The sequence below is a fragment of the Drosophila mojavensis genome, unplaced genomic scaffold (genome assembly GCF_018153725.1).
Source record: "Drosophila mojavensis isolate 15081-1352.22 unplaced genomic scaffold, ASM1815372v1 contig_80, whole genome shotgun sequence".
NCBI lineage: Eukaryota > Metazoa > Arthropoda > Insecta > Diptera > Drosophilidae > Drosophila > Drosophila mojavensis.
In genome coordinates, this window is record NW_025318906.1 from 15,611,434 (window position 1) to 15,624,834 (window position 13,401).

At 32.3% G+C, this 13,401-nt stretch overlaps 2 non-coding genes across 2 annotated transcripts; both read right to left on the reverse strand.

Moving 5' to 3' along the window:
• Nucleotides 1-9,091: 9,091 nt before the first annotated feature.
• On the reverse strand, nucleotides 9,092-9,164 carry Trnak-uuu. Its single transcript has one exon. It is a non-coding gene; the product is annotated as a tRNA-Lys (tRNA).
• Nucleotides 9,165-13,228: 4,064 nt separating this feature from the next.
• Nucleotides 13,229-13,311, reverse strand: Trnal-cag. The gene has a single exon. It is a non-coding gene; the product is annotated as a tRNA-Leu (tRNA).
• Between the last annotated feature and the right edge of the window lie 90 nt (nucleotides 13,312-13,401).

Below are 13,401 nucleotides of genomic sequence, written 5' to 3' on the forward strand. Positions count from 1 at the left end.
TATATTTTAAGTAAAATGAAATATTTATAAAATATTTATTTATATTTAATTTTATATAATATAACAGTTTTTTTTTTTTTTTTTTTTTTATATAAAGTAACTAGTTATGTTTCTATAATTCATATTTATATTATTTGTATTTTTTAAAATATATTTTTCAATTTATATAGTACAACAAATTTATTTTGTTATTTCCTTTATATACAGTAAATCATATTTATAAATTTTATATTCATATTTTTTTTACTTTTAAATTGATATAATATGTATAAAAATTTATTTGAACTACGAAAGCTTCAAAATTTTGCTATATATATTTAAATTTTATATATATGTATTTAAATTTTTTATTATGAATTTTAAATGTAGATATTTAAATCAACGAAATTTAAAATAATAATATAAATTTCATTAAAAAAAAATTAATTAAATTTTCATATATCACATATCAATTAAAATATTTCAAGATGTGATAAAAGTAAAAACTAATATGTTTTCTTGTGCATTTTAACTTTGACAAAAGGTAAAACAAATATATTTATTATTATTATTTTTTTTTTTAATTTAGGTTAGTATTTATACATCAACATATATATATATATATTACAATATTCTTTTTAAAATTTGAGGGAAAATAATATTAAATTTGTTCTTAATTTTGCCTAGAACCCATTGAAAATAATAATATATTCTAAAAAAATTTTTCTTTGCAATTTAAATTCTTGCAGTCCTTTAATTTACAAAAAATAAATAAATAAATAAATAAATAAATTCAACCAATTTTCAGTTTGTCTGCATACAAACAAACCCAAAACAATGCAAATTGAGCTGTGGCAGTTATGCAACAACAAATTAAGAAAGAATGAAAAAATAAAAAGGGAAATAGACAACTGGAGAAATAGTGGAGTAAGTCCGACGCTGCTTCTTCGCTTACTAAATTCGCATAGACAATAAAAGCAAAGCAATTCCGCCCTGGCCACGCCCACAAAGCTGTTGCAAGTTTTTAGCTGAAGACACAGAGCTTACCAATCCCTTTCTGTTATCGCAAGATTGTTGGGTCATTGTTTATGTTGACTGGCATTAGGCTGCCTTAATCTATATGCAAATTACCAAGCTCAAGTGAGTGTGTGTGTGTGTGTGTGCATACATATATGCACATGCAAATGTTGCATGGCTTCAACCTGCATCGAGTCGTGGCGCTGTCAAAGCCGCAGCTTGTTATGTTCAGCTGCAACTTATTAGTTCTGCTGACTGCTGACTGCTGACTGCTGACCCTTGGCCAGGTTCAAACTTGAGCCCGACAGCAACACACAGAGTCTCTCACACACACACCTACTTAGACACGCCCACACTTGAGCCGACTGCCAACTCGAGGGGCTTATGTTAATGTCAGCATTAAAGTATGCAACCAAACAGCGCCCCACTAATTGCAATGCTCAACAATGTTCTCAGCGCGTTGTGGAAAATTCTCTAGAAATAGCAATTAAATAGTAAATTTAAATGCAACTGAGTTGAAGACTTTGGGAAAGACTTTTTATTTAAAATGCATACATTTTTAAGCGTGAATTTGTTCTTTCTTTATTTAAGTTATTATTAGAAATTATTAATATAAGTTTAGATAATTTATTCAATTTTATTAACAATTAATAATAATCATTTATATATATAAAACAAAAAATACCATTTACAAATTGCAAAGCTTTAAATAAATGTCTTCCCCAAAGGCTTCTATAAAAATGTGTAATTTTTAAAATGATGTAAAACTATGTCATTTTTTATATATTTAGTTATTTTTATTTATATTATAATATTCGTATATTTATATTAAATGAAAATAAAATTTATAAAAAAATATTTTTTAAATATCCGAGTGAGGCTGACATAATTATTCATTTATAAATTCAATTTATTTTTATTACTTAAAAATATGTCATTTTTTATATATTTATTTAATTTTATTTTTATTTTTATTTTTGTTCTAAAATTTGTATATTTATATTATATGAAAATAATAATAATTTAAAAAAAAATCATTAAATATTCAAATTAGGCTCATATTATGATTAATTTATTAATTTTAATTTATTTGTATTTATAAATACAAGCTTTAAATGATTTTTTTTTTTTTACTACAAAAAAAAATTATTAATAAAAATAAATAAACAGACTACAAAAATATAGCGAAATTAGATATTTAAAAAATAATAATTATTATAAAATAAATAATCATTAATTTTTACAAATAAATAATAATTATTATAAAATAATGATTAATACAATTTTTCTATAGCTTACAATAAAACAAGATTTTAAAAAAATCTAAATTTTACTTTTTAATTTATATATAATATAAAGAATAAATAATAATATAAATATATATTGTAAAATATTATGCATTGAAAATATTTTATATTTATTTATTTTTATATTAATTATATACTATATTATATTATATTATATTATTTAATTTTATATTAAATTTTTTATTCATTATATTCCATTTTTTACTTAAAATATATATATACATGTTTATGTATTTAAAAAAATGATGTATTTTATTTATATATTTATTTATTTATTTATTTATTTATTTATAATTTTAATAATATGAAGACTCTTGCCTGGCAATTTATGATTTCTCAACCATGCCCTATCGAAATACCTGACCTATCAAAATAGACTCGCCTGTGCTCAGTGCTCGTTGCCCACTTGTCGCTTGTCGCTTGTCGCCTGTGACTTGGTGTAAAAGGAAAACAAAACACTTCAAGCGCCTTCAATGAGCAGCAAACAACGCTGAGCAACATGTGCAGCCGTCTAATGACAAATGCCTCGCAAGTCGGCTAATTATGTCAATTGCAAAAGCTCGGCCTGACACTTACCACTTGCTACTTGCCACTTGCCACTTACTACTTGCCACTTGCAACAGTTGCCACTTTAAGTTTTTGCACTGGCACAGAGACAGAGAGATAGAGAGAGAGGAGAGACTGAGACAGAGACAGCGACAGCTCAGCTGGAAGCTGCTAAAAAGCCATTTCGCACATGGCTCAGTGCACGTCAAAGGGCCAAAGCAACAATTGCCAAGTAGTCCAAGGAAAGTCTGTGTACGACATGTTGCATGCGGCAATATTGTCCCGTTGTCCCGTTGCTAACTGTCAAATGTTTGACGCGCTGCAACAATGGAAATTAATACAAAACACATGAAGGCCACGCGAGCTGCGCCTGCTAAATGCAAATATATTCAATTCAATTAGAATCTAGCTTTGACATTTCTAGTTGACTGATGACGTGCACACGCACACACACACACACACACACACACACATACATGCACACAGTCAGATTGTAGGTCAGGGCCGCCTAAAAGCGGGCTACAATTTTCACTATGGCACTGCAGCCACTTAGCCAAACCACACGCGAGCCATTTACTGACCTATAGAGAACAGCGCACACACACACACAGAGACAGCATAGCTCACATAGATACAAATATTATAAGCTATGCTACACTTACAAATCTTTTTTGGCAGCCACGTGCTGAGGACAAACAAGTCCAAGACTCGAAAATCAACTCACGTAGAGCTCGTTATTTATTCAAGTCAATGGAACTGACACACACACAGAGTGTGAGAGAGAGAGAGAGAGAGAGAGAGAGAGAAGGAGAGTGAGCAAGGCAGTCATACATGAAGAAGAAATTTGCTACTATTTGGCCTAAATGTGCATTTGGCCAAATGGCCAACATACCAGCCGCAAAAATAACGTATATTGGCAACAACAGCAACAACAACAACAACAACAGCAACAACAACAACAATGGAAAGCCAACTACTACATACAACATCTACAGCCAAATAACAATAACAATTCAATCAAATTGAGCGCGTGTTCGTCTATGGAAATCAACGTCTAACAACAATGAATGCGACATTCTCCAGATGAGTTTGGGAATAGGTTGCGGGGCAGCTGCGGCAGCAACAAAACATGGCCAAGCGACAGCTCCAAATGTTTTGATAGCAATGAGATGGAGTTTCAGGCGAAGAGCTTTTCGCGAAAATGGGCGAGCTTTAGCGTCTCTCTCTCTCTCACTTTCTACTCCCTGCCCTCTCTCTCTCTCTTCCACTTTTAGTTAGGCTCTCAGTGCGTCTGCGCTGAACGGTTGTCCCAATTGAACCGTTAGTTATCTTTATCTGAAAGCTCTGCTTGCGAATTTCCCCAGTTGGAACTCGTGGCACCTGCGATGTTTTTCATTGTTGTAAGCGCTTTTCCACAAGGGGAAATTTATTTCTCAAGGCGTAATATCTAAAACAATATATTAATTATTAATTATCTCTCGATGTACACGAATATCAAATAATTTATAATTTACAATTTTAATCAATATAATATAATAATATATTTTAGGAATATATAAATGAAATCCCTGCTGCATTGCATTAAACTTCTGAGCACTTGCAATACTCGTTCGCACTTTATAAACAAGTATTGGGAGAGTATAGATACCTTTATATAGAGTATATCAGCTCTGCGAACTGTTATTCTACATTTTAGCTCAACCATCAATGCATCCCTTCATCTGTCCATCAAGGTGTATGAATAGAAATCAATTGAAACTCACTGCGGCTGGGAGCTTAAATATTTAATTTAATTATTACATTGACATTATTATTATAATATTATTATTATTATTATTATTATTATGATAATTATAAACTGCCAAGATTTGAAGCTGGTAACATATTTGATTTAATAAAGTTTATTATAAATATTAAAAAATATGATTTGAAGTTTCATTACAAATACGAAAAGACTTTTTAGACTACCCAATATTTTAAATGTTAGAAGTTTGCATTGTTTTTATATATTTTTCATATTATTTTATTTATTTTATATTTTTTTTTATTTTGTGCTTTATTTCATTTTATTGTTTACACATTTTTAGGAAATTAGCTTTGCGTTTTATTTTGTACTTACATATTTTGTATTTGATTTATATTATTTTATTTGATTTTTAAAATGTTTGTTGAAATTCGCTTAAATTATTTTAATTTGATTTAGTTTTTTTTATTATTATATTTTTTTTTTGCAGATTTTTTATTAGAATGATGTTATTTTATTTTATGCACATTTTTAGAAAATTTTTATAACTAGAATATATGTATTTTTTTATTTTTTAGTATATAGATATATGTAAAATTTTATATTTAAAGTGTAAAATTTTTTAATGAATATATTTATACCCTAGTCTTGAATTTTTACTTTCCTAATTATTTTCCAAATATCAATCAATGCATTGACATTGCAATGCTTAAATTAGCAATTTCATAATCCCAGTGACTCTAAAACTAGTTCGATTTCATAATGTACTTGCTTAAAACAGTTCTTGAACTATTTTCGAAATGCCGCTAAATCCGCATAAGCTTCTCGAGTGTGCACACTCGGCACACACGGTCTCGGCCTCTGCCGATAGCCCGGCAGATGTAGCAGCCGCTGCCGCTGCAGGTGCAGATGCAGAGACAGGTGGGTATTGAATAGTTGTTGCTATATTGCAGCCGGCGCTCTGCAGCGCCCGTTTGCATTTTCACAGCCATTTGAACTTGGCAAAACTGGCAAAATGTGCAGCACAGCGTTAAGGAATCGCGTTAAGCGCTGCCGTTAGCTCTCGAAGCGCCAGTCGCCAGAAAAACTTTGCTTCAATTTGCATAAAGACACGCGTATGTGACTATCTAGATACATATTCATATCCATCCATACAATTACAAGTCTATATGTGTGTGTGTGTGCCCGCTCAGCCCCTGCCTAGCGCGCATCCTGCACTCGCTATGCGCGTTGTGCAATCAGTTGCAATCGATTCACAATGATGCTGAGTCAAATATTGTGAATACACTTTTAAGCTCTAGGAATTTAGGAAAACCATGAAAATTGAAAAGACACTAAATTGGTATGAAATAAAATAAATAAAATATAATTACAGTCGAGTCTCGATAATTTGTACCCTGCTAAATCGAAAATCGAGATAAATCGAAAAAAAATGCTATCGCCTTGGAAAATAGTCGTTCTCAATAATTTAAATTTCTGTGTAAATCGAAAAAAAAACTGATCCTCTTGTCATTTCGAATTATCAAGAGTCGACTATATTAGTTTTATGAAGTTAATTTCATAAAACTAATATAGACAACTATATATAATATATAATATAATATATAATTATGTATAAATTTTTATTATACCCTTATTATAAATGATGCAATATTATATAAGTTATAACTGCCTCAGTTTATAGCGGTTGCTACTCAATGATTTTTGAATACAGTTAATAGGCGAGTATAGAGTCTTGATGATAGGATAGATGAACTTACGAATGTTAAACCAAAGGATGGGAAATAAGGCAGCGTGTTCTTTTAATTAGCTGTGCTTTAGCTATCGATTAAAACTATAAATAAACAAAATATTCCGAGCTAATACCCGAACTATTTATATTGAACCATCAAAAGGATGCTCCACAAAATTTAAAAGCTGATTCAATAGTATGTAGCATACATATTAAGGTAGCAATACTAGCTAAACATGTTTACTACACTGCAGCTACATGCACTTAGTATATGGCTTTAACTATATATACTAGAAGCTATCGATTCATCTTTATCAAAGCGGCTAGGCTCAGCTCCGTTGCCTAGCTAATATACACTTAGTCTAGACTCTAGACTATCTATCAATATTTTTCTTAAAACTCAATTCAAATTCAGAAAAAGTTTCTATGCTACATACATACAATGTATATAAGCTGTAGTTCTGCAAATGCATACATAAGCAGTAAATATCAATAGTTATATAAATGTATATATTGTGTATCTATATGACTATCAATCTATCATCTACGCAGCTTTGGTTCTTTTGGCTACATTCAAGTTGGGTCTTTACCCAAATCTGTATCTATATCTGTTTCCAATTGCGACATTTTATGTTACTGACTAGCCAAAACTTTGTTAAGTGAACAGCAGAGCAGAGTGTTGTTGTTGTTGTTGCTGTTGTTGTTGTTGTTGTTAGTGTTGCTGCTGTTATTGTTGTCTGTTTACATTTGCATTTTTAGTGCAAATGCGAAATCGATTGCATGTTATGCCAAGTGAATCGTTCGACTCGAGTTACACGCAGATACGCAGCCATACACAGTTACACAAACACACACACACACACTAACACACTCACACATTTATATCTATTTAGAGCAGTCAACCAATAGCCAAAGAAAAACATATAAAAATGGCTATGATGCGTTTTATTGGCCGTCTGCATTGTTGTGCTTCAGTGTTGACAATCTCGTTTCTCGTTTCTCGTTTCTGGCTAAGTCCCTCGTGGCGTATGCGCAATATTTACCTGGCACCCAGACTAGCCATCCATCCATCCATCCAGCCATACGATGCTCTCGCTCATATAATAGCCACGGCTTCAATGTCAGCATCGTTGTCAATGTCAGTTTGTGCGACGTTGCTCTGTTGTAAACATTTAATTCAATGTTCGATTGCTGCTGCTATTGCTCCTGCTACTCCTGCTAGCTGCTGTTGTTGCTCCTGCTACTCCTGCTACTGCTGCTGCTTGTTGTTTTTGCAATGTTCACTTACGTTTCATTTCCGTCCGGTCCTGTCGAGCATATCCGTTTGATATGGCATCTGATTTCCTGCGTATGCTTCAGCGAGCTGCGAACTGTCGCTGAGATTGACAGCATGTCCCATATATGTATGTATGTATGTATGTATGTATGTATGTATGTATCAGAGAAAGGGGCCGTGTGACATCTTTCGTGTCCTTCAAAGTGAAAGTTTTCCCTTTCGACTTTGAGCACAACTTTAACCCACGCCCACAGCTCACAGCCCACAGCCCACAGCCCACCCATTGCCCATCCGCTCGCCTCTACTTAGCAACTTTCCTTTTTTATTTGATTTGTTTTTCCCTCTACATTGAAGTCACTATCTGTACATTATTATATATCCACTGCTGCCCATTGTCTCTGGCTGTGATGCATTCGCTGCGAATGCGTTTGACACTTCAATTTGCCGAAATGCAATTTAATTGAATTTAAAATGCAACGAACGTTTTCTTGCGTTTGATTGAGGCTAAGAATTAATTCGGTTTTCTAATTTCATTTGCTCTGCTGTCCTCCAATTGCTGCACAGAAATTTCCATTATTAATTCACATAATTGATTATTACTATTAAATGAATTTCATTTAAAATCTAAGCTAAGCTAAGCTGCAATTAGCAGTCAAATCACTTAAATGAAGGAATAGAAAATATATTAGCAATTATATATATATATATATATATATATGCTATATATATATATATATATATCTATATATATATATATATATATATGCTTTTAAAATTAATTTGATTATAAATTTATACATATGTATATATTTATTATTGAAAACATATTTTTAAAAGGCGTAGAATATTTTACAAAAAATATTGCCTGAGCTGAAACTTTAAAGTAAGCCTAGAATTAGCAGTTAAATTTTATATTAAATTAACGATTTCAGAAATTTAGCTTAATAATTACCAATAATTAATTAAAAAAAAAAAAAAAATAAATAAAAAAAAATATATATATATATTTATTTATTTATATATTTATTATTGAAAACATATTTTTAAAAGGCGTAGAATATTTTACAAAAAATATTGCCTGAGCTGAAACTTTAAAGTAAGCCTAGAATTAGCAGTTAAATTTTATATTAAATTAACGATTTCAGAAATTTAGCTTAATAATTACCAATAATTAATTAAAAAAAAAAAAAAAAAAAAAAAAAAATATATATATATATATATATATATATATATATATATTTTTTTTTTTTTTTTTTTTTAATTAATTATTGGTAATTATTAAGCTAAATTTCTGAAATCGTTAATTTAATATAAAATTTAACTGCTAATTCTAGGCTTACTTTAAAGTTTCAGCTCAGGCAATATTTTTTGTAAAATATTCTACGCCTTTTAAAAATATGTTTTCAATAATAAATATATACATATGTATAAATTTATAATCAAATTAATTTTAAAAGCATTTATATGCAATAATTTAAAATAAACAACATCGCCCGAACAGGGACTTGAACCCTGGACCCTTGGATTAAAAGTCCAATGCTCTACCGACTGAGCTATCCGGGCACGTGATTAATGCGCCTGAGCGTGTCAGCCATCATGATCGCCGATTTTTAGTGGAATTATGCAATATACTAAACAATATTTATATATATTATGTATTTGATTTTTATTAAACACAAATAATTGTAAATCGTTTTGTTTTTTCATTATTGAAATTAAATTAAATTTTTATAAAAACTAAATTTTGTATAAATGAAAACATAAATAAGCTATTAAATATCCCAGTATGTTCAGATCAAAGAAATTTATTAGAAATCATCTCTTAATACATGAGATCAAGCCGAAGGTCCCTTCACCCAATGCTTAACCATTAGTTAGTTTTTAATTTTATATTAAGTCTAACTCGTTAATAATAATAATAATATGTGATATTTTAGACATATTTCTCAAGGCTGCCTAGAAGTAGTCCATATAGAAACTCTCCCACATGAATAGAGCTCAAATCTCGAATCATGAGTTGACATTCAATTATAAACAAAAACTGCTAAAACCAAATGTTTTCCATCTTCAACCTCCGCCACCTAAGCAACCACATCAGGCCTATATTTCTGTCTTCTGCTGTCTGTAGTCCGCCTTAGTCAATCTGGCCCGGCTACTCGATTTTCCCCCACTTTTTACGATGCTCATCGAATCATTTATTGTCACAAAAAAAAAGAAGAAGTAGAGCAGATACAATAAAATAGTAGCCTTGCAATTCAGATGAGTTATGCGAACGTATTTGTACACATCATAAAATTCTTATCCAGCCATGCCCAGTGCCGTAACAACAGAAAAAGAAAACGTAATGCGTCTGTTGACCCAATCCCATTTATTGCCACCATTTTGCACGACCCAAATGCTGACGTTTTTAGCCATGAAGCTGCGCTAGCCAACTCCTGACCAGCCCCCAAGTGAGTGTCTGTCATCCAAAATCCATTGAGCGTTACGTATGAGCAGGAAATTCTTAACATTTCATTTCAAACTCTCAGACTCTCAGTGCATGTTCTGCTCCAGGCCATTGGGTGCGTGTGCGTGTGTGTGTGTGTGTGTATGTGTGTGACTTTTATAGTCTATTAATTTTATTAGTGTCATTGCAGTCAGGCGTATTCCAGCTGTCCATGTGAGTGCGTATGTACATATGTATGTGTGCGTGTGTGTGTCTCAGACTGCCGCATTAGCCTGATAAATAGTTTCTTTTTTTTTTTTTTTTTTTTTAGTGCAGCTTTTGCTTAGAGCATCCCCAGCTGCTCGTATCTCGTCTCGTAATATGCTCAGCCGGCTGTTAAGCTAATTATCCTGGCACATATCAGGTGTTAAAGCAAAATTTAATTAACCAAGCTGCAGATACTCTGCTGCCGCGACTGGCCTAATTAACTGATATGAAGAGAAGGTTAAGGCAGCTTGAAGCAGGTTGAAGAAGTTGTGTGAAAATTGCTTTGTGACGTGCAAAGGACCTTTGAGGCGGTTTCTCATAAACTCAAATAGCTGATAATTTAGTCTTAGTTTATGCATCTATAGTTATTTTTATTGCTTGGTAAAAATCCATAGAGCTTACAGAGTTAAATCGTGCAAGCCCAAGTCATACCATTTGTTATATTTTTAAATGAAATATATAGTGCAATAATTATGAATTAGTAACTTGACTTAGTATACGACGTAATATAACTTCACATCTTCAACTCTCTAGCCAGACAACAACAACGTTTCCCTTCTGTTAAACGCAGTGTAAGTCTCATCGCTTATCCATTTCCACCTGTGTTTGGCTAATAGCAGAAAAAACAAGTAAGAAAGCTCTAGTCGAGACTGCTCGACTACGAGATCCCCTGAACCCTTGGAGCAATAGATATTTCAATAATTTTTCGCGTCTTTCAGCTTACACAAGAAACACGCACACACACACACGCACGTACGCACACACAGACATACATACACACACACGCATACAGATACAAACGCATACACACACTCACATACACAAACACATACACACACATACACACGCATGGGCTGCAGTGTGCGCTTACTATGAGAACTTAATTGTTTAATAACTTTTTTTATGGACGTACGATCTTCATGAAACTTTTAGATTATGATTATAACATGAATATGCATGTAATTGCCAAAGCACAAGTCTCTAGTATTTGAAATACGCTTTTTACAAAAGTGAGGGTGAGGGGGAGAATTTAGAGGTGGGGGTACATTTTAACAAAAACCGAAATTGTATAAATTGCATATAAGCATACATTAAAAATTTGGAGACTCTAGCAATAAAGGTGTAGAAGATATAATTTTATAACTGGTTTTCGATAAGGGTTTTTATCGATAAAAAAAGATCGGGATGAGTTATCGATTTTTAATGATAAACTTGATATGCGCGCTGTAATTACGGACATTTAAAAAAAAATTTGAGGTCTCTAGCTCTTATATCTTCTGAAATCGACGCGTTCATACATACGGACAGACGGACAGACGGACGGACGGACAGACGGACAGACAGACGGACAGGGCCAAATCAACTCAGCTCGTCGCCCTGATCAAGAATATATATACTTTGTGGGGTCTGCCACGCCTCCTTCTGCCTGTTACATACATTTCAACAAAACCATTATACCCTGATTTCCCATTGAAAATGGGTTCAGGGTATAAAAAGAAGTTAAGGAAAACTCTCGACTCGTCCTGGACTTTTTCTCTGTAGCCCAGTTGAGAGACATTTTTCATGATTTATTTGTTGCATTAGTGGACGCTAGTGGACCTACTTGGCACTAGCCGCACTTCAGGTGACTTCAGGTGAGCCCAAAGGTATGCAGCGCTCTTTTTTTTTTTTTTTTTTTCAGCTGCAGCTGCTGCTGCCACGGCCAGACGGCATTATAAATGGCCGACTGGGTGCTCAAGCTCAAGCAAAACATTAACTATTTTAAATGCCATAAAAATGCAGAGCAGCGCAGCGCTGCAGAGCGGAGGAGAGCAGAGCAGAGGGCAGAGGTGAGCAGAGCAAAGGGCCGAGGCAATCCTCTGTACAGTAAATACTGCACATGGCGACTGCAGTCGAGCGTGTAAATTGTGTCATTCCAGTGCAACATGAACAAACATGAATCGTAACATGAACAAGCCTCAAAAGCCAATGAGACCCCATGCAAATGTATTTACACAGGTTAAATTAATGGGAGCTGTTTGAGAGAGAGAGAGAGAGAGAGAGAGAGAGAGAAATATAATGTGTAAGTGAGAGAGGGAGAGGAAGAGACAGACTAAACAGAATCTTAAATCATTGCATTGAAATTGTTTAATGATTTATAGACTGGAAAAGTGAATGTAATTCACTATTCGAGATTAAATATAAATGTAGAGTTAAGTTCTTAAACATATAAATACATATACCTGAATGTATGTATGTATATAATTGGAATAGACCCTGTAAAATTGTTATATGCCTAAGGCTCAGTTGTACTACTATTTTAATAAAGCGAGCTAAGTTATTAATTATTTATTTAATAGTTTTAAATTTTTAAAACGAGTTGACAGAGCTGAGTCTATTTGTCTCTTCTTCGCTACTTATAGGTAAATTCGAAACCCCATAATACTAGAAATCATATGTCTTAAAGTAACTTCATGATTAAATGAAATTATTGGAGAGCTGGAAAATAATATATGTACCTTCATACTTACAATAATTTTTGATATACCAATCGAAACTCCGCGAATTCCATTAATGATGCCAGAAGAATATTTTGCTTCACTATTAAGTAATTCATCAGTCAGCCTTAAGGCACTCTACCTTATGTGATGTGATCTTCGAAATGATCAATAAATATATTGAATATATACCTTTTTTTGAGAAGAGAAATCAAATAAGAAACCCTAATATCTATATTATTATAGATACATATCCATATGTTTTTTGTTCAAGAAAAATATGCATCAACAGCAAACAAATTTCAATTATATATATATATTAGTGTTTTTATAGAAAGAGAATATATATAAATATATTATATATATTATAATAAGTATTGTCTCAGGAATAATTAGTACAGTATGAATTTAAAAGCAACTTCTCTATCAAAAATATAAAAGGAATTTTAAAATATTCTTGTCAGAAGTGGGATTCGAACCCACGCCTACAGAGTAGACTGCGACCTGAACGCAGCGCCTTAGACCACTCGGCCATCCTGACATTTTCGACAACGCGAGTCAAACAGGCTTCACAAACAAAGAGTTAATATAAGACACAAATATACATACATATCTACATTGTATATGATGA